This window comes from Rhinoraja longicauda, chromosome 2 (genome assembly GCF_053455715.1).
Source record: "Rhinoraja longicauda isolate Sanriku21f chromosome 2, sRhiLon1.1, whole genome shotgun sequence".
NCBI lineage: Eukaryota > Metazoa > Chordata > Chondrichthyes > Rajiformes > Arhynchobatidae > Rhinoraja > Rhinoraja longicauda.
In genome coordinates this window covers 91,291,899-91,312,106 of record NC_135954.1, presented here as the reverse complement: position 1 = coordinate 91,312,106, position 20,208 = coordinate 91,291,899, and the positions used below count along the sequence as shown (strand labels likewise).

At 44.6% G+C, this 20,208-nt stretch overlaps 1 protein-coding gene across 4 annotated transcripts in view; it reads right to left on the bottom strand.

Moving 5' to 3' along the window:
- Nucleotides 1-20,208, bottom strand: part of nktr (natural killer cell triggering receptor) — a 132,841-nt gene that overhangs the window by 92,707 nt on the left and 19,926 nt on the right. The gene's annotated exons all lie outside the window — the stretch shown is intronic.

Below are 20,208 nucleotides of genomic sequence, written 5' to 3'. Positions count from 1 at the left end.
GCTTATCCACCTGTGCGCTCACTCCCGGCAGACTGAATGGTTTCAGTGCAAATTAGAGTATTTATAAAAACGGTCGCTGGCAGGTGACCAGTCATTGAGCAAGTTGGAGATCCTCCCATCCCGGTACTTATTTCCCAAAGTCGCAATAAATTGGGCACTCGAGCAAGAACGAGTGAGAAATTGGTATGATTCGTGGGATTTACCGGACGGAACCAATGGCCAGCAGATATACAAAGGAAAAGATTAAAAAAGTGATAGATTTTTAAAAACAAAATGTTACATTGTTAGCTGCACAGAAAGTTAGTTTCAACTTTACTGTCAGCACTTTGCCAATCCTATATCCTTCAGGATTGATATCATCAAAAGACGTAACAGGGAGGGAGGGGTTAAGGGGGAGGGGAGGAGGGTGGGGGGGTAACAAACAATTTTAGGGCAACCTTACTCACCATTCACTTGTGGTGTGCGGCATCACGTTTTGTTATATTTTTAAAGTAATTCACTTTATAAACATTAATAAACTTTATACTGTGAATGGGACAAGTCATTTTGATCTAATACTTCCGTGTTCGGCGTCACAATGGGAACCCAACGGGTCATATATGAGATCGCCATTTTGAGATCATCATTTTGTTCTAATACGTCGTCACAACGGGGAGGGTTGCCGTGCCTAGCGGCGGCTCACCCCCGCCTGACCTTCCTCCCGTGGTACAGCACAGCGGAAGAGAGAAGGTCAAAGAAGATGGCCGCCAGCAGGACAAACGTGGCGCAGCGCCTTGCAGCCGCTCTCCTGCTGCTGTCCGCCGCGATGGCTGCCTGGGGCCGGGGTGAGTGGCTCCCTCTTCCCTTTCCTCTCCCCCCCTCGGCCCCGGAGGAGTTTCAATGGCTCGGCAGCGTGCCTGCGCAATGCACTCCAGTTGGCCGGGCAAGGCAGCCACGCCTTTGCAGTTGGGGGAGGGTTGCCGGGCCTGGTATCTGCACGTGCGCAGTTGGGGGAGGATTCCCGGGCTCGACGGCGGTGCGCCCAGAGTAACAACGGGACCCAACGGGCCATCTAGTTTACCTTATTTATGCCTCCTATGATTGTATATGCCTCTAACAGGGTGACCACGCAGATTTCTATGCTCCAGGGAAAAAAGACCTAGCTTATCTCAAGCCCACCAGATCCAGTAACATTTCTGTTTATCCATTTTCCATTGTTCTAGATTAATGAGGTTCGTTCTATAGCAGGGCAACCAGAACTGCACACAGTACTCCAAATATGGCCTGTCCAACGTTTTGTACAGATGCGACATGCCTTCCCAACTATAGACACAAAGTGCTGGAATAACTCAGCAGGTCAGGCAACATCGCTGGAGAAAATGTATAGGTCTTGCTTCGTCGGGACCTTCATCAGTCTAAAGAAGTGTCCCGACCCAAAAATCAGTCTAAAGAAGGGTTCCGACCGAAACGTCACTTATCCATGTTCTTCAGAGATGCTGAGTAACTCTAACACTCTGTGTCTTTATATGTAAACCAGCATCTGCAGTTTCATGTTTCCACATTACTTTCCAAGTTCTGCACTCAATACCTTGAGTAATATAGGCAAATGTGCCAAATACCTTCTTTGCCAACCTATGTCACCACCTTTGTGGCACCATTTAATGCACCCCTTGGTCTTTCCATTCATCCATACTCTCAGAGCCTTATTATTTATAGTGTGTATTCCAGGTCAAGACCAATGACTGCATTTTAAAAAATCTTCAACTCAATAACCTTAGACCTAAAGCCTTAACTGTCCCCAGTCCTTGCACCACTAATGTAAATAATATTTCCACATATTAATAAAACTGTCACATTCTTGTACACTCAAATCTTCCCTTAAGGACAAGTGGAATGCAGTTTCACCAATACAGCCTTCTATTCAAGACTCCCCATCCCTTGGACAGTTCTGGTAATTCTCTTTTGCAACCTCTTCCAGTGCATTGTAAAAAGTGGTGTCTGAAACTTGCAACCTAACCAGAGGATGTAATCAGAGATTCACAAAGATTCAGTACAAATATAGTAAACGGTAATCACTCTATATTCACATATCCAGGAGCAGTGGTCCTAGCACTGACCCTTGGGAGAACACCATGGTCTATTATTGTCCACTCTGAAAAGCAACCAGTTAGCACTTATGTTGTTAATTTTTCCTAATACAAGCTGTTAATGACCCTCCTTCTCCACCAGTGTGAAGTAACAGAAAAGTAGGAATATAGAGAGGTGAACTAAAAGAACACAAATAGTAACAGGTGGCCATTCAGCCCTTTATATCTGCTCTGCTGCTTAGACCATTGCTGATCTTTTACTTCAATCCCATTTTCTGCATTAACCACATATCCTTTGCTTCCCCTGCATCTAAAAATCTATTGACCTCCATCTTAAATATGCACTTGACATTTCTGTGAACTGTCCTGTAATGTATTATATAAATTTAACTTCTTGTTGACAAAGCCAGAATTTAAAGTGTGTTTCCTTGTTGGAAAGAATATTACAAATATTGATTGTGAGATCATTACTATTCCTGTGGACCTTTGCCTTGTTATATTGACCCAAGAGCTGGAAAAAGTTCCATAGAAGTTCCATGTAGAGGATAGTCAGGTAAATGGACTGCATTTTCCCTTCCAACAGCAGCATCCTCTCACTCCTGTTGTGGCCTCTCCCTATTCAATTATAATTGCATTTCTCAAGGGCGGCATAGTGGTGTAGCTCGTAGAGCTGCTGCCGCATAGTGCCAGAGACACAGGTTTGATCCTGACCTTGGGTGCTGTCTTTGCAGAGGTCGCACATTCTCCCTGTGTCTGCATGGGTTTCCTCCGGGTGCTCCGGTTGCCTGCCACATCCCAAACACAAGCGGGTTTGTCCGTTAACTGGCCTCAGTGAAAAAAAATTGCCTCGTATGTATAGGAGGTGGATGAGAGAATGGAATAACATAGAACTACAATGAATGGGTGATCGATGGTCGGCATAGACACGGTGGGCTGAAGGGCCTGTTTCCATATTTTATCTAAACAAAACTACTTTTCACTACTTCCTCTGGGCTATGCTTGCACCAGTAAACGTTGAAAAAAAGTGTTCACATTGCTAAATACCATTTTTTTTTTGTCAGTTAGGTGAAATTTATGTTCTACTTCATTGAGGGAAAAAGAGTACAAACCCAGTCCCAAGATTATTGGGATAAAATAGAATTAATTTGAACGGTTGATCAATGGTCAGTATGGAATGGTCAGTGGCCTAAAGAAGGGCTCCAACCCAAAACGTCACCTATCCATTTCTCCAGCGATGCTGCCTGAACCGCTGAGTTAATCCAGCATTTTGTGTCTATCTTTAGACGATGAGCTGTAGGGTCTGTTCCTTTGCTGTATCTCCACACTAAACTAAAGCTGACAGTTGAATCCAAGGTGAACATGCTGCTTTCTCAGTTAAAGCCGGTCAAACAATAGTCAGGAAACTGTAGAATGACGAAAGGGAAAATAAATTTTGAACTTGATGTTAAACTTAAGAAACCATGCAATGCCATTAAGCATTTCTCTTACATTATGAAAACCATGTCATTCAAAGTGCTGCAGTGTGCAGTTATTTGAGACACTTAGCAAATCCTTTATTCATACGAAAGTCACAGAGAACGCTGCACCCTTGAACACAGTCGAGCTTTCTCCTAACATATGGCTGGAGTTTAGCTTTGTTTAATTTAGTTTAGAGATACAGTGCGGAAACAGCCCCTTCAGCCCACTGAGTCCGCGCCGACCAACACCCCTGTACACTAACACTATCCTACACACTAGGGCAATTTACAATCTTTATCAAAGCCAATTAACCTACAAACCTGCACGCCTTTGGAGTGTGGGAGGAAACCAGAGCACCCGGGGAAAACCCATGCGGAAACAAAGAGAATGTACAAACTCTGTAGTCAGCACCAGTCGTCAGGATCGAACCCGGGTCTCTGGCGCTACAAGGCAGCAACTCTACCGCTGCAGTACCGTGCCACAGCTTCTGAACAGTCCTTCCATAAGCTAGTGTACTGTGTTTCTCCTTCACCCCATTGCAGACATTGGACTTGTCTATGGAACTGATCTGCACGGAATCTTCCCCTTTGGTCTACCTATTGTAGTTGAGTTTGCCTTGATTGTATTCATGTAAAGTTTAATCTGATCTGTTTGGACAGCATGCAAAATAGAGCTTTTCAAAGTACCTCAGTACACGTGACAATAAAAATTAAAAAAAAAATAAAATCATGCCATAGCAATTCTATGATTCTAATATATTTTATTTGGGGACTTTTGAATTGAGGAGTGTTGGTTTAGTGCCATGATCTTTACAATTATTTTAAAAAGTACGCAGGCATTTACATATTGAAACAAGGAACTACAGATGCAGGTTTATATTTAAAAAAAGAAGAGAGCAAATAACTTGTGAACCATTAGAGTTCCCACTTAGAAGTTTTCAAATTAAACCGGTGATCCAACTCAGTGAAAACCTGAGCTATGAAGGTTGGCAGTAGGTGTCAACAAATGACTTCAAATTTAGTAAGTTAAGTATTGATGAGGTGCTAAGGATAGACACAAAGTGCTGGAGTAACTCAGCGGGTCAGGCAGCACCTCTGGAGAACATGGATAGGTGTCATTTCAGATCGGGACCCTTCTTCAGCATTTACACTTGTTTTTCAGTCCTTTGTGACATTCCACAATTTGTGAACTTCCATAACTTGAATGAGTTTTTCACAAAGGAATCTGGCCAGAAAAATATGCTAATTAGTAACTAGCACGTGATGGAAATGTTACTCTTTGTGGCAGCATGGCGTACAGTCGTGTTGATCAAGGTCAGAGTGACCAACAGTAATGTACTGCTCAATACTGTACAATGCACTTTACTGGCTCACAGGCAGTATCAGCTTTGCAGAACAAAATGAACACGTCCCATTAACTTGTCACACTAATGGGGTGGCACAGTGGTAGAGTTGCTGCCTCTCAGCGCCAGTGACCTGGGTTCAGTCCTGACTGCAGGTGCTATCTATATGGAGTTTATACGTTCTCCTTGTGACCGCGTGGGTTTTCTCCGGGTGCTCCGGTTTCCTCCCACACTTCAAAGACGTGCAGGTTTGTAGGTGAATTGGCTTCGGTAAAAATTGTAAATGGTCCCTAATGTGTAGGACAGTGCGAGTGTACGAGGTGACTGCTGGTCGGCACGGACTCCTTGGGCCAAAGGGCATGTTTCCGCGCTGCATCTTTAAAGTCTAAAACTCATTTTCAACGGAAGGACTACACCATTTAGCAGAGTTACCCATAGAAAATATTGAGGGTGACCAGGGCATGTGGAAAATCAAAACCATGTACTTAAATGAAAACCCATTTCCCAGTCTCATGAACTGACCTCTCCCCAGATCTGGTTGCTGACTAAGCACCCATTGCCACCAAGCCTCATCACCACAATACTTTTTCCCTAAAAATAAACTTTATTCAGATCATAGAGCCTCCGTGTAAGGGCGGCACAGTGGGGCAGAGGTAAAGTTGCTGCCTTACAGCACCAAAGACTCGTGTTCGATCCTGACTATGGGTGCTCTCTGTACGGAGTTTGTATGTTATCCCTGTGACTGCGTGGGTTTTCTCCGGGTGCTCCAGTTTCCACCCACACTCCAAAGACGTTCAGGTTTGTAGGTTGATTTGCTTCAGTAAAAATTGTAAATTGTTCCTAGTGTATAGAATAGTGCTAGTGTACGGGGTGATCGCTTGTGGGCGTGGAGTCGGTAGGCCGAAGGGCCTGTTTCTGCACAGTATCTCTAAAGTCTAAAATTCTATAATCAACATACACACACACACACACGAACAGTGCAAAAACTCTTCCCACATTCTCAGCGTCTATTCATTCATTAGTGTCATATTTGGTAGTGTTGCAAACTCTCATTAAACAAAGCACCCTTGCCACTCATGCAGTCCCGAGGTGATATCTCCTCCTATCCTTGAGGTCTGTCCTCACCAGACTCTGCCCGCCAATGTCCCGCAGCGATAGAACCCTAGACCGTGGTCCTCCCCCACAGAACCTGGGTGTTGTTTGCACCAAGCTTCAACGAGTCCCTTGTCACGTACTCCTGCAGTCTGGAATGGGCCAGTCGGCAACACTCCCTGACGGACATCTTGCTTTGCTGAGAGCCCAACACGTTCCGGGCAGACCAAAGAGTATCTTTCAAAGAGGACTTGATATACATAATCACGTACAAATAATGCAGCAAGGATATGTCGCCTTCTCAGGAAACTTGGGACACATCTGATCCATTACGTGGGCACATTAATGGGTTCAAAGGGAAGAGGAGTCCTGAACCCATCTTTAATTTAATATTTAGCTCTCTAATCTAACATTACACGGAGATTTGCGCATCATTTGATTCCTTGTCCCTGCATCTCAAATCTGCACATCAAAACCACTCCATTATTGTAAGGTGCTTTAGGAAATGAAGAAACAATCTGCCATTCTCCGTCATGAAGGAACAACTTACACATGTCACAGCTGCCTTACAGGGTAATGGTTATACAGGTTAGGTGGCTCATCAGCTACTGAAGGAGAGATTAAATAGAAGTGCACCACAAACTGCCATTTATTGAAGAAATTAAATTAATTGCCATCACAGCACCATGTTTCAGAACTAAGTAATTATCCAAGGCAACACAATGACATAGCCAGTAGAGCCACTGCCTCACAGCGCCAGAGACCTGGGTTTGATCCTGACCTCAGATGCCGTCTGTGTGGAGTTTGCACGTACTCCCTGTGACCGTGTGGGTTTCTTCTGGGTGCTCCAGTTTTCTCCCACATCCCAAAGATGTGCTGGTTTGTAGGATGATTGTATGAGTGGATGAGAAAATGGAATAACGTAGAACAAGTGTGAACAGGTGATCGATGGTCGATGTGGACTCGACGGGACGAAGGGCCTGTTTTCATGCTGTATCTTTCAATCAATCAATAAATTTGACGTCAGAAAAAAGGTTTAAAAAAAAATCTGCATTTTAATGAAAAATATGTCCCCTGTGCATGCACAAACAGTATTGACATTAAGATCCTGTTAAGAACAGGATGTGTGGTCATGTTCCCTAAAATGCACAACTCATTGTCCAATTGTTGGAACAGATCTCCCATCAGCAAACAGGCATTTCACAAAACCATAATCCACAGCAGTGGTGATGAACGGTTTGGCAAATGGGAGATTTGAACAGTACAGAAAACACCAAAATGGCACCACAGTAATATGAAGAGAGTTAATATTATATGAGAAAGGGCGGCACAGTGGTGTAGCGGTAGAGTTGCCGCCTTACAGAGCCAGAGACCCGGGTTTGATCCTAACTACAGATGCTGTCTGTTCGTGACCACGTGGGTTTTCTCCGGGTGCATCAGTTTCCTCCCACACTCCAAAGACGTACAGGTTTGTAGGTTAATTGGCTTCTGTAAATTGCCCCTAATGTGTAGGATGCAAAACTGAGATAACATAGAACTCATGTATGGGTGATTGATGGTTGGTGCAGACTTGGTGGGCCGAAGGGCCTGTTTCCACACTGTATCTCTAAACTAAAACAAAACCAAAACTGACTGACCTCCGATCTGGCTTGGATCAAACTGCTGCAAGCAGATAATAAAAATGGACTTCTAAACCTAGATAATATGCACATTGATACTTCTGGGGTTTATCCAAAGAAATTCCACAGAACTATTCAGTTCAAAGCACTCCTCCCTCCTGCAGAGGATGTACCACCAGTACAGGGTTGTAGGGTTATTTGAAGCCAACTGCACAAACATCTTAGTCCCTCGTGATTATATTAGTCTGCCAGGCTGACGGTCAAACGTCAGCACTAGCCCTGCTTGGCTCAGGTTACTGAGGATTGACGCAGTTTCAATCTTCCACTGCGACGCATCTCGACCCCAAAGGAACTTGACTTGTTTGACAAATAGAAAAATAGATATCTTTCATCCCCTACTTCATTGACATTGGGCCGACAGTACACCAGCCCTAAAATTGAGAAAATAAGGCACAGCATCTCTCCTTCGGCCAAGATCGGATTTCTCGGAGACCTGGGGCAACTGCAAGGTGGCGCTGGATCGTGGCGACTCTCTGCATGCTGTTCCAGAAGAGGATCTACTGTACTCATGTATACTACGAGTACTGGTTAGAGACTCGTTAGCACACAGAACATGTTTTGAGAGACTTTATAGCAAGCAGAACATGCTTTTCACTGCATCTCTGTACATGTGTCAATAAGAAACTGAACTAAAACAAAAATGGTTAAAGAGAGCCCTGACAAGTGGAGGTGGAAAGCCCTTCTATTTCCGTATATTTTCCCCCCCAATTCGGGCCCAATGATGTACGCAGATCACATTACACATCAGCAGCTTGCCAGTTAACGAGCCCTGTTAATGACAAAGCCGAGGGCATAATATACTATTTTCAGCACGGACCAAATTTAAACAGTGATACAGCTAATGGAGGCTGTTGCCGCACAGCTATGAGACCCAGGTTTGATCCTGATATTCCCTCGGTGGAGCCTGCACATTCTTTCTATGACGGAATGCATTGATCCTGGATGCTCCGGTTTCCACGCTCACCACAAAGACGTGCATGTTGGTAGGTTAATTGGCTACAGCAAATTGACTCTCGTCTGTACGCGACTGCTAGAATCCAAAGGGGTGATGGGAGTGTGTGGAAAATAAAATTGGATCAGTATAGCATTAGTGTAAATGGTCAGTGTGATCGTGTTAGGCTGAAGGCTCCGTTTTCTTGCTGCATTCCTCTAACATCACTTATGTCACATCCCCCTCGGGCTTTAGAATTTTGCATGCAGCAATGGAAATATATTCTGAAACATCCATTTTAGCATTCAACTTTGGACATGACTGAAGTGCACATAAATGCTCCATGTTTAAAAATAGTCCAATGCCACGTTTGCAGTTTTGTGTTCAGTTTTGGTCACCCTGTTATAGGAAAGATGTTGTTAAGCTGGTAAGAGTGTAAGAAGATTTACGAGGATGTTGCCAGGACTGGTGGGCCTGAGCTATACGGAGAGATTGGGCAGACTAGGACTTTTTTCTTTGGAGCGCAAGAGGAATGAGAGGTGAGCTTATAGAGATGAATAAGACTACGAGGGGGGTAGGTAGGGTGAATGAAGAGTCTTTTACCCAGAGATGGGAAAATCAAAAACCAGAGAACATAGGTTTAAGGTGAGTGGGGAAAGATTTAATAGGAACCTGTGGAGCAACATTTTCAGTCAGAGGGTGGTGCGTACATGGAACAAGTTGTCAGAGGAGGTAGAGGAGGCAGATACTACAACATTTAAAAGACATTTGGACAGATACAAAGATAGGGGTTTAGATCGATATGGGCCAAATGCAGCCAGATGGGACTAGTGTAGATGGGGCATCTTGGTCGGCATGCACATGTTGGGCCATTTATCCATTAAATAAAGAACCACTGAAGGCCTGTTTCTGTGCTGTATGACTCAAGATTCAAGATTCAAGATTCAAGATTCAAGATTCAAGATTCAAGATTCAAGATAGCTTTATTTGTCATCCAATATTGGACGAAATTCAGTCACCCACAGTCCAACAATAAAAGCATTAAATAGGCATTAAAATTACACAACCCCAAAAACACACAAAAAAAGAAACATCCATCAAAGAAACATCCATCACAGTGAGTCTCCTCCAGTCCTCTCCTCACTGCGATGGAAGGCCACAATGTCTTTCCCTTCTCCTGCTGTCTTCTCCCGCGGTCAGGTTGTTATGGTTGCAGGCCATGCCGGACGATCCGCAGCGGGCCGACCCAAGGCGAGTCCCAGCCGCTCCCGCAGCCTCCGAAGACGGCCGGCTCCGCCGATGATAAGTCCGATCCGGGCGGGTGAACACGCTGCCGCTGCACGTCGGGGCGGTCGTGGCGGTCGTGGCTCCCGACATTGAAGCCCCCGCCCAGCAGAGAAATATCCCGCGGCCTATTTTAGGCCGCGCCGGACGGTGAAATGTCCGCGTCCCAAGCCCCGCGATCCGGGGCGGGCGAACACGCTGCCGCTGCCGGAGCTCCTGATGTCGGCATCCACGCGGCCCGAGCCTAAGGCGAGTCGCAGCCGCTCCCGCAGCCTCCGAAGACGGCCGGCTCCGGTGATGGTAAGTCCGGTCCGCGGGCTCTGCGAACCGGAGCCCTGGAGGCCGACAGCTCCAGGAGTTGGGCCGATGGTAGGCCGCAGCAGGAACGGAGACGCGGCCCAGAAAACAAAGGTCGGGTCTTCGTTCGGAAGGGACACCTATTTACAATTTTACAGTTCCCCCCCTCCCCCCCACATACACACATAGTACACAAACACAAAAACACCACATCACAACTACAATTAAGACAAAAAAACAACAAAAACACAAAGACAAATGGACCGCAGGTAAGCCGCAGCTGCTATGGCAGCGCCGCCATACTGCATTACTGTTTCATTAGAGTCAGAAGATGGATCCCGACCCAAAATGTCATCTACCCATGTTCTCCAGAGATGCGGCCTGACCCGCCGAGTTACTCCAGCACCTTGTAATTTTCTCAAGATTCCAGTGATTCATTTTTGTTGGTTTGATGAAATATGCAAAAAAAAATCCCTGTAAACCTTGTCAATAAATTATACTGACTGCCACTTTGAAATATGTTTTCTTGATTCGACAAAAGGAAAAAATAGTTCCTAAATTTAGCTGTTTTGATTGACTAATTTTCTCAGGTTTTTGCTGACAAATCTGAAATAGATTGGAAATCCCTTTTTTCCCCAAAACCGTGACAAAAATTATCAATGTTCTCGGGAAAGAAGTCTCAGAAAAAGAGCATGTATTTTCTGTCTGGCAAACAAAATGGGGCATGTAAACAAAAAATAACAAAGCACTGGAGTAACTCAGCAGGTCAGGCAGCATCTCTGGAGAAAATGATGTTTCGGGTTGGGAACCTTCTTCAGACGGATTGTTGGGGAGGCGGGGGAAAACTGGAAGAAAGTTGGGGGGAAAACAAAGCGTGGCAAGTGATATGTGGACATAGGTGAGGGGGGGGGAATAGGGGGGATTGATTGGCAGATGGTTGAACAAAAGGCAGAGATGAAAAGACAATAAAGTGAGATGTGGATGGAAGAGCTGCGAATTGTGCACCCACAGGAAAGCATACAGGTGGGAGGGCACGGGGGTGGTGGAAGGAGGAAATGGGTGCAATTCCAAGTGGGGCACGGGTGAGAGAGGAGTTAAAGTGCAGGGGGGGAGGGGGGAGGGGGTAGGGGGGGAAAGGGGAGGGGGGGGATAAATGAGTCAAAAGGGCTTCACAGACTACATCATAATTTATTATTAATAGAGATTCAGCATGGAAACAGCCCCTTCAGCCCATCGAGTCCATACCGACCAGCAATCTGCATACACCAGCACTATCCTACACACTAAGGACATTTTACAATCTTTACTGAAGCCAATTAATCTACAAACCTATACATCTTTGGAACTGTACATCTTTGGAATGTGGGAGGAAACCCACGCGGTCACAGGGAGAATGTACAAACACCAAACAGACAGCCCCCCGGTTAGGATTGTACCTGGCAGCAATTCTTCCGCTGCGCCACTGTGCCACCCCTAAAAGGGATTGCGCCACTGTGCCACCCCTAAAAGGGATTGCATTTATCTCTTCTCTCATCTACTACGTTATCTTTTGGCTATTATTGGAGTAGAATTTTTGCAACTCAAGGTTATACCCGAATTTAATTCAAGCTTGATAAGCAACATACTTTTCTACGAAATCCGAACGGATGTGATATCCTGGATGTTTGCTGGGTGAATATGTTGTAACATCTGGTGGTTGTTCTGCTGATGTAATGTATTTTGTAATGAAGAGGTACAAAGTTTTAAATTGCCACCTTATCAGCCGGAGACGAGATTAAGATTGATGTCAAAAACAAAATAACTTCCTGGGACATGCTCATTTTAAACTTAGGAATTGACATCCATTCAAATGCAGCTTACTTTCAGCAACAGTATCAAAAGTTCCCAGAAAGTAACAAATGTTAGGACATATTTGGAAAATTGAAAAATGAAACTGGCAATATATTGCCAAGTGTGCGAAGTGAATGCTGTAAAAGGTTAAATAGTGAAATACTTTTAAAAGAGCAATTTGCTTCTCCCAGTGAGTTTCTCTTTGGAGAAGGCAAAAGAATTATGGAAAATTTCAGTGTAATTCCACCCCACCAATTCGTTAAACCAGACCAGCACGCAGACAGTTCTTTCGGGGCTTGTGCCAGAAGTTGTAATGGCCACTGCTTTTAGTTATACTGAAGGAGCCAAAAGAGTGAACTCACCTCAGGCTTCGGGAAGCAAGCAGAGCAATTGTGATCATCAGCTCCTAATGTAGTCAATGGTGTTTTATTGTCAGGTATACCCAAGCACAGTGAAATTATTTTGTTGTATACAGTTTAGTGACAATCTTACTATACATTAGGTACAATCTTACTAAGTACAAGAGTATAATAGTAGACCGAACTGAGTTAGTATACAAGAGTCGCTGCATTTCAGGCACTATTTTATACCCTTCATTCAAGGTTTTTAAACTTTGCCATAAAGGCCTATTGTCCTGGTGGTGGTACTGGGCTGGTGTTGCAGGGGTCAGTCTGGCCAGGCGATGTCCTCCACCTCTGCTGCGTGGCTCTGATCGCAGAACGATGTATTTAAAGCCCTGTACCCGTCTCTGTCCTGGACACTCCCCAGGGCCCTACCAATTACTGCGCAAGTCCTGGCCTGTTTTGTCTTACCAAGACTATCTATCTATCTACCTACCTACCTACCCCTAAAACTCATCTTGTTTGTGCTGTGTGCGTATCTTGTGTGTTGCGTTCCTAATGCGCTTTTTTGTTCTGTTTGTGTGTGTGGTTTTCATCCACACACACATGATAGCACGTCAAATTTAGGACCACCTTACTCACCATTGTCCTGGGGACAGTTTCATCCAAGTTTCATTCAAATTGGTCTTATATTTTTAAAGTTAGAGAGATTTTAAAGTTTAAAAATCACCTTATTAAACCCATTGCTTGCCATGTTCAGCGTGTGACATCACAATGGGACCCGCCCGAATGACGGCCAATGAGGGAGGGGGGGCAGGGAGTCACAGCCAATGAGGGGGGGGGGAGACTGACTTTAACAAATGTGCTCCCCCCCCCCCCGGGAGAACCAGCGGGAGGACCAGCATGCCTCGTGCCTGACCTTCCTCTCGTGGTGTAGCGCGGCGCCAGAGGGTCCAACAAGATGGCCGTCACCACCGTTCCTTGCCGCTCAGCGCTGCACGCACGGGGCACATGTAAGTGGCTTTCGCCGCCAACGGATCCATGGATTGGTAGGGTTGCTGGGCCCAAAGGAGAGCTTTCCACACAAACCTCTCCTGCATTGGTCGAGCACCCTCTCCGCCCCCCCCCTCCCCCTCATTCCCCCTCCCACCCACTCCAACCCCCTGAACCCCCCCTCCTCCCCCCACTCACTTCCCCCTGAACCCCCCTTATCCCTTCCCTCCTCCCCTCACCCACTCCATCCCTCCTCAACCCCCCTTGTCACTCCCCTCCCTGCCCGCAGTAGAGATTTGCACCCATCTGAACTAAACTCCATCTGCATCCCTGGGCCAATGGCCCAGTTAATCAAGATCCCCATAAGTTTCTTCACTGTGCTACACCACTAATCCTTCTGCCGTCCACAAGCTTACCAACCATGCTTAGTTTAGTTTAGAGATACAATGTGGAAACAGGCCCTTCGGCCCACTGTTTGTGCGGATCAGTGATCGGCCGTACACTAGTTCTATCCTACACACTAGGGACAATTTACACAAGATAATTAACCTATAAACCTGCAAGTCTTTGGAATATGGGATGAAACCAGAGCACCCGGAGAAAACCCATGCAGTCACAGAGAAAACGTACAAACTCCACACAAGCAGCACCCGAGATCAGAATTAAACCTGGGTCTTTGGCGCTGCATGGTAGCAGTGCTACCGCTACACCACTGTGCCGCCCTTTATATTCATATCCTAATCAGCAATATAAATATAAATAATGAACAACTAGTGGACCATGCACAGTGAAATCAGTTTTCAACTTGAAATGGATTTCCTAAGAAATATAGCCCCGGCAGGGAAAATTGATGGTGGAACTGCCAAGAGTGGAAGGGAGGCCAGTGGTTCATTTTCTTAGAGGAGGAAGGTACAAAACAAAAATAGAATACAAAAATAAAATACAAAACTATGCAAAAGCAACAGCCAGATACATTTTACCATCGTAATACACCAATTTCAAATGTGCCTGTCATTGGTAAATATAATTAAAGACTTCATCAGGTTCAATGTATGGAAAAAAACAGCAAAAGAATGATTTGGCAACAATATTATTCAATATCTTTAATATAGGACATCTTGATGACCAGCATTGTCTGGTATCTACACCACCCACATGAATATGCCGTTAGCACAGTTTAAAGCCCAGTGGATGAATGGACACAATACAAGAAGATGCCGGAAACTTTAGCTTTTACGATACAGGTCTTTATAAACTTTGCTCAAACTTTAGCTTTAGCGAAACAGGTCTTTTGGCTCACCGAGTCTGCACCGACCAGTGATCACACCGTACACTAGCAGTATCCTACACACTAGGGACGATTTACGATTTTTACCAAAGCCAATTAACCTACAAACCTGTACTTCTTTGGAGTGTGGGAGAAAACCCACTCCGTCACTGGGAGAACGTACAAACTCCCTACAGACAGCACCCATAGTCAGGATTGAACCCGGTGTCTGGCTCTGTAAGCCAGCAACTCCACCACTGCGCCACCCAAACGTAGTGACTCTTGTGTACTACCTCAGTGTAATCTACAAATCTTATACTCTTATACTTAGGCATGATTGTGCTTATGTAGAGTAAGATTTCACTGAATTGTAAGAAAAGAAAATGTAATTGTATCATGTAACAATAAAGTACCATTGAACCAAGAGAGGATTAGCAGGGAATGTCCAAACTCCCAGTGAAAGAAATAGGCTACAAAAAAAATCTCCAAGGGCAGAGAAGGAAATGTAAAGAAAGTCTGGCATGAATCCTGGGAAACTCAAGCCACGTCAACAGCATAATTGCAACAGGAAGCCCGAGGACGGGAGTGTTTGAGAGAATTCAGAGTACTGAAGCAGGCAATAAGAAACTACCATGGTAGACTGAAACATAAGCATACTAAAATTTGAGAAGTTGGGGATGAAGAATTAATGTCGAGTTATGGCAAGAGTGGTTTATAAGCCGTGCATGGCGTAGGTAAAGTATTGGAACAGGTGAAGTTAATGAAGTGCAGAGAATGGAGGGCTGGCCTGGAGAATAAAGGAAGTTCTTTTGTGAGGCCACGTGTATCTGGTTGAAAACATAGCACTTTTCCCCCACAAAAATCAGTGCTTTTATATCCTTTCAATTATAATTTATCTGTTATTGAGTATTTTAATTTCAAAAATCAATTCTACAGCAATATTTTAATTTGTGAGGCAGGCCCATCGTAGATCTCCCTTCTTTACAATAAGAGATGGTTTCATGTACATGTACACACACACTACATATACATACACTCTACATATATGTACACACACTACATGGCCAAATCATTTAAGGTGGCAAAGACATTGGTTAGGGTGGCATTTGTTAGGTGTTTAGGATAATGATTGCAATCAATCAATGACTGCCCAACTAGAGAAGGGGCAAACCTCGACCTTCTCTGGAGAAATCAGGCTGGGGAAGTGGCTGACGCGTCAGTGGAAGACAAAATTTAAATTGTTCAGGTTAATGTATTTTACATTATTCTGGCTTGGTTACAGTTCTGATTGCAGGAAGGGATACTGCACAAGAAAATATCCGCACACCAGAGTTTGTTGGACAATAGACAATAGGTGCAGGAGTAGGCCATTCCGCCCTTCGGGCCAGCACCACCATTCAATGTGATCATGGCTGATCATTCTCAATCAGTACCCCATTCCTGCCTTCTCCCCATACCCCCTGACTCCGCTATCCTTAAGAGTATCTAGCTTTCTCTTGAATGCATTCAGAAAATTGGCCTCCACTGCCTTCTGAGGCAGAGAATTCCACAGATTTACAACTCTGACTGAAAAAGTTTTTCCTCATCTCCGTTCTAAATGGCCTACACCTTATTCTTAAACTGTGGCCCATGGTTCTGGACTTCCCCAACATTAGGAACATGTTTCCTGCCTCTAACGTGTCCAACCCCTTAATAATCTTATATGTTTCGATAAGATCCATGCTGACTCGGAATGATCCTGTTATTGCTATCCAAATGCTCTGCAATTTCGTCTTTTATAATTGACCCCAGCATCTTCCCCACCACTGATGTCAGACTAACTGGTCTATAATTTCCCAATTTCTCTCTCCCTCCTTTCTTAAAAAGTGGGATAACATCAGCTACCCTCCAATCCACAGGAACTGATCCTGAATCTATAGAACATTGGAAAATGATTACTAATGCGTCCATAATTTCTAGAGCCACCTCCTTAAGTACCCTGGGATGCAGACCATCAGGCCCTGGGGATTTATCAGCCTTCAGTCCCATCGGTCTACCCAACACCATTTCCTGCCAAATGTGGATTTCCTTCAGTCTAATGTGGATTTCCTTCAGTTCCTCCGTCACCCTAGGATCTCTGGCCACTAGAACATCTGGGAAATTGTTTGTATCTTCCTTAGTGAAGACAGATCCAAAGTACCGGTTCAACTCGTCTGCCATTTCCTTCTTCCCCATAATAAATTCCCCTGCTTCTGTCTTCAAGGGACCCACATTTGCCTTGACTATTTTTTTCCTCTTCACATACCTAAGAAAGCTTTTACTATCCTCCTTTATATTATTGGCTAGCTTACCCTCATACCTCATCTTTTCTTCCCGTATTGCCTTTTTAGTTATCTTCCGTTGCTCTTTAAAAGAATCCCAATCCTCTGGCTTCCCCACTCTTCTTTGCTATGTTATACTTCTTCTCTTTTATTTTTATGCTGTCCTTGACTTCCCTTGTCAGCCACGGGTGCCTCTTACCTCTTAGAATCTTTCCTCCACTTTGGGATAAATTGATCCTGCAACTTCTGCATTATTCCCAGGTATACCTGCCATTGCTGTTCCACCGTCTTCCCTGCTATAGGCCTCCTTCTAGTCAAATCTGGCCAGCTCCTGCCTCATGCCTCTGTAATCCCCTTTGCTATACTGTAATACTGACGCTTCCGATTTTCCCTTCTCCCTCTCAATTTGTAGAGTAAAACATCATATTGTGATCACTGCCTCCTAATGGCTCTTTTACCTCGAGTTCCCTTATCAGATCAGGTTCATTACACAACACTAAATCCAGAATTGCCTTCTCCCTGGTAGGCTCCAGTACAAGCTGTTCGAAGAATCCATCTCAGAGGCACTCCACAAACTCTCTTTCCTGGGGTCCATTACCAACCTGATTTTCCCAGTCTACCTGCATGTTGAAATCTCCCATAACCACCGTAGCATTACATTTGTGACATGCCAATTTTAGCTCTTGATTTAACTTGCACCCTATGTCGAGGCTACTGTTTGGGGGCCTGTAGATAACTCCCATTAGGGTCTTTTTACCCTTACAATTCCTCATTTCTATCCATACTGATTTTACATCTCCTGATTCTATGTCACCCCTTGCAAGGGAGTGAATATCATTCCTTACCAACAGAGCGACTCCACCCCCTCTGCCCACCTGTCTGTCTTTTCTATACGTTGTGTACCCTGAATATTTAGTTCCTGGAGTCATTAGAAGTGATTCAAACTAGTTAGGCAAGTCTGCAGGCAACCAAAAGGTAGAATCAGAAGGGATAACCCAGGCTGTACAGTGGCGCAGCAGTAGAATTGCTGCTTTACAGCGCCAGAGACTCGGGTTTGATCCTATTTATGGCTGCTGTCTGTGTGGAGTTTGTACGTTCTCCCCATGACCGCGTGGGTTTTCTTAGAGGGCTTTGGTTTCCTACCACACTCCAAAATCATACAGGTATGAAGGTTAATTGGCTTTTGTAAAATTGTAAATTGTCCCTTATGTGTAGGAGAGTGTTGGTGGATGGTGATCACTGGTCGGCGCGTACTCTGTAGGCCTAAGGGCTTTAGAAAAGCAAGGAGAAACGGGCAATATTATAGTGCAAGGATAAGAGGAATGCATTAGGAAGGAGCAGACCACACCAGCAAGAAGAGGCAGAATAAATTTACATCAACAGAGAGAAAAAAATGGTCAGAATAAGAATTTTATAGAGATCAGTGAAAATGGAAATAATTACATTTGGGTTATCACACAAATCCAAGGAGAGTGGTGAATGAAGTTAGTGGAAACACCTGTAGAAAGCTATGTGGGAATATATTGCAGTGGCAATAACAGAAACTTGGTTTTGGAAAGAAACAGGATTGGGCATTGAATAATCCTGGATGTAAAATATTCAGGAAGCTCAGGCACACAGTGGTGTAGCCAAAAGAGGGGCTGCCTCACAGCTCCAATAACTCCAGACACAGTGCTGGAGTAACTCAGCGGGTTATTCAGCATCCTCAAAAAATTCCAGAAGGTTAGTCAAGCAGGATTGCCCCTTCATAAATCCATGCTGACTTGGACCAATCCTTTTACTGCGACCAAATGTACCGCTATTACTTCTTTAATAATTGACTCCAGCATCTTCCCTTCCACCGATGTCAGGATAACTGGTCTGTAATTCCCTGTTTTCTCTCTCCCTCCTTTCTTGAAGAGTGGGATAACATTAGCTACCCTCCAATCCACAGGAACTGATTCTGAATCTATAGAATATTGGAAAATTATTACCAAGGCGTCCACGATTTCTACCCAAGAACCACCTCCTTGTGCACCCTGGGATGCAAACCATCAGGCCCTGGGGATTTTTCAGCCTTCAGTCAATAGACAATAGACAATAGACAATAGGTGCAGGAGTAGGCCATTCAGCCCTTCGAGCCAGCACCGCCATTCAATGCGATCATGGCTGATCACTCAATCAGTACCCCGTTCCTGCCTTCTCCCCATCAGTCTACCCAATACTATTTCTCGCCTAATGCAAATTTCTTTCAGTTCCTGTCTCCCTAGATCCTCCATCCTCTAGTACACCTGGGAGATTGTTTGTGTCTTCCTTAGTGAAGACAGAACCAAAGTACCTGTTCAACTCTTCTGCCATTTCCTTATTCCCCATAATAATTTCATCTGTTTCTGCCTCCAAGGGACCCACATTTGTATTTACTAATCTTTTTCTCAACTTACCTAAAGAAGCTTTTACTATATATTCTTGGCCAGCTTACCCTCGTACTTCATCTTTTCACCCTGTATTGCCCTTTTTGTTACCTTTTGTTGTCCTTTGAAAGTTTCCCAATCCTCCTGGCTTCCCGCTAATCTTTGCTATTTATACATCTTTTCTTTTAGTTTTATTCCATCCCTAACTTCCCTTGTCAGTCACAGTTGCCTCTTGCTCCCCTTAGAATCTTTTTTCCTCTTTGGAACGAAATAATCCTGCATCTTCTGGATTAATCCCAGAAATTCCTGCCATTGCTGTTCCACCGTCATTCCTGCTCGGATCCTTTGCCAGTCGACCTTGACCAGCTCCTCTCTCATGCCTTCATAATCCCCTTTGTTCAACTGCAACACTGACACTTCTGATTTAACCTTCTCCCTCTCAAAATGCAGATTAAAACTAAGCATATAATGGTCACTACCTCCCAGCGGTTCCTTTACCGTGAGTTCCTTTGTCAAATCTGGTTCATAGGTGCCATTTTGGGTTGGAACCCTCCTTTACATCACTCAATCACATTAGTTTTATGTTATGCCTCTTTCTCATCCATTCCCAGCACACGAGGGGCAATTTACAGAGGCCAATCGATCCACAAGCCGGCGTATCTTTGGGATGGAGGAAACCAAAGCAGCCGGAAGAAACTCACGTGGTCACAGGGAGAACGTGCAAGTTTCATATAAACAACATCCGAGGTCAGGACCGAACCCAGGTCTCTGCACTGTATGGCAGCGGCTCTACCAACCGCATCACTATGCTACATATAAATGTGGTCAGTTGTAATTACGACTCAAATCATGAAAATGGCAACTGGTATTAGACAACTATCCAGATTCCAGCCAGGATTATCTTAGGTCACCCATGTGAGAATGTATCAAAAACAAAA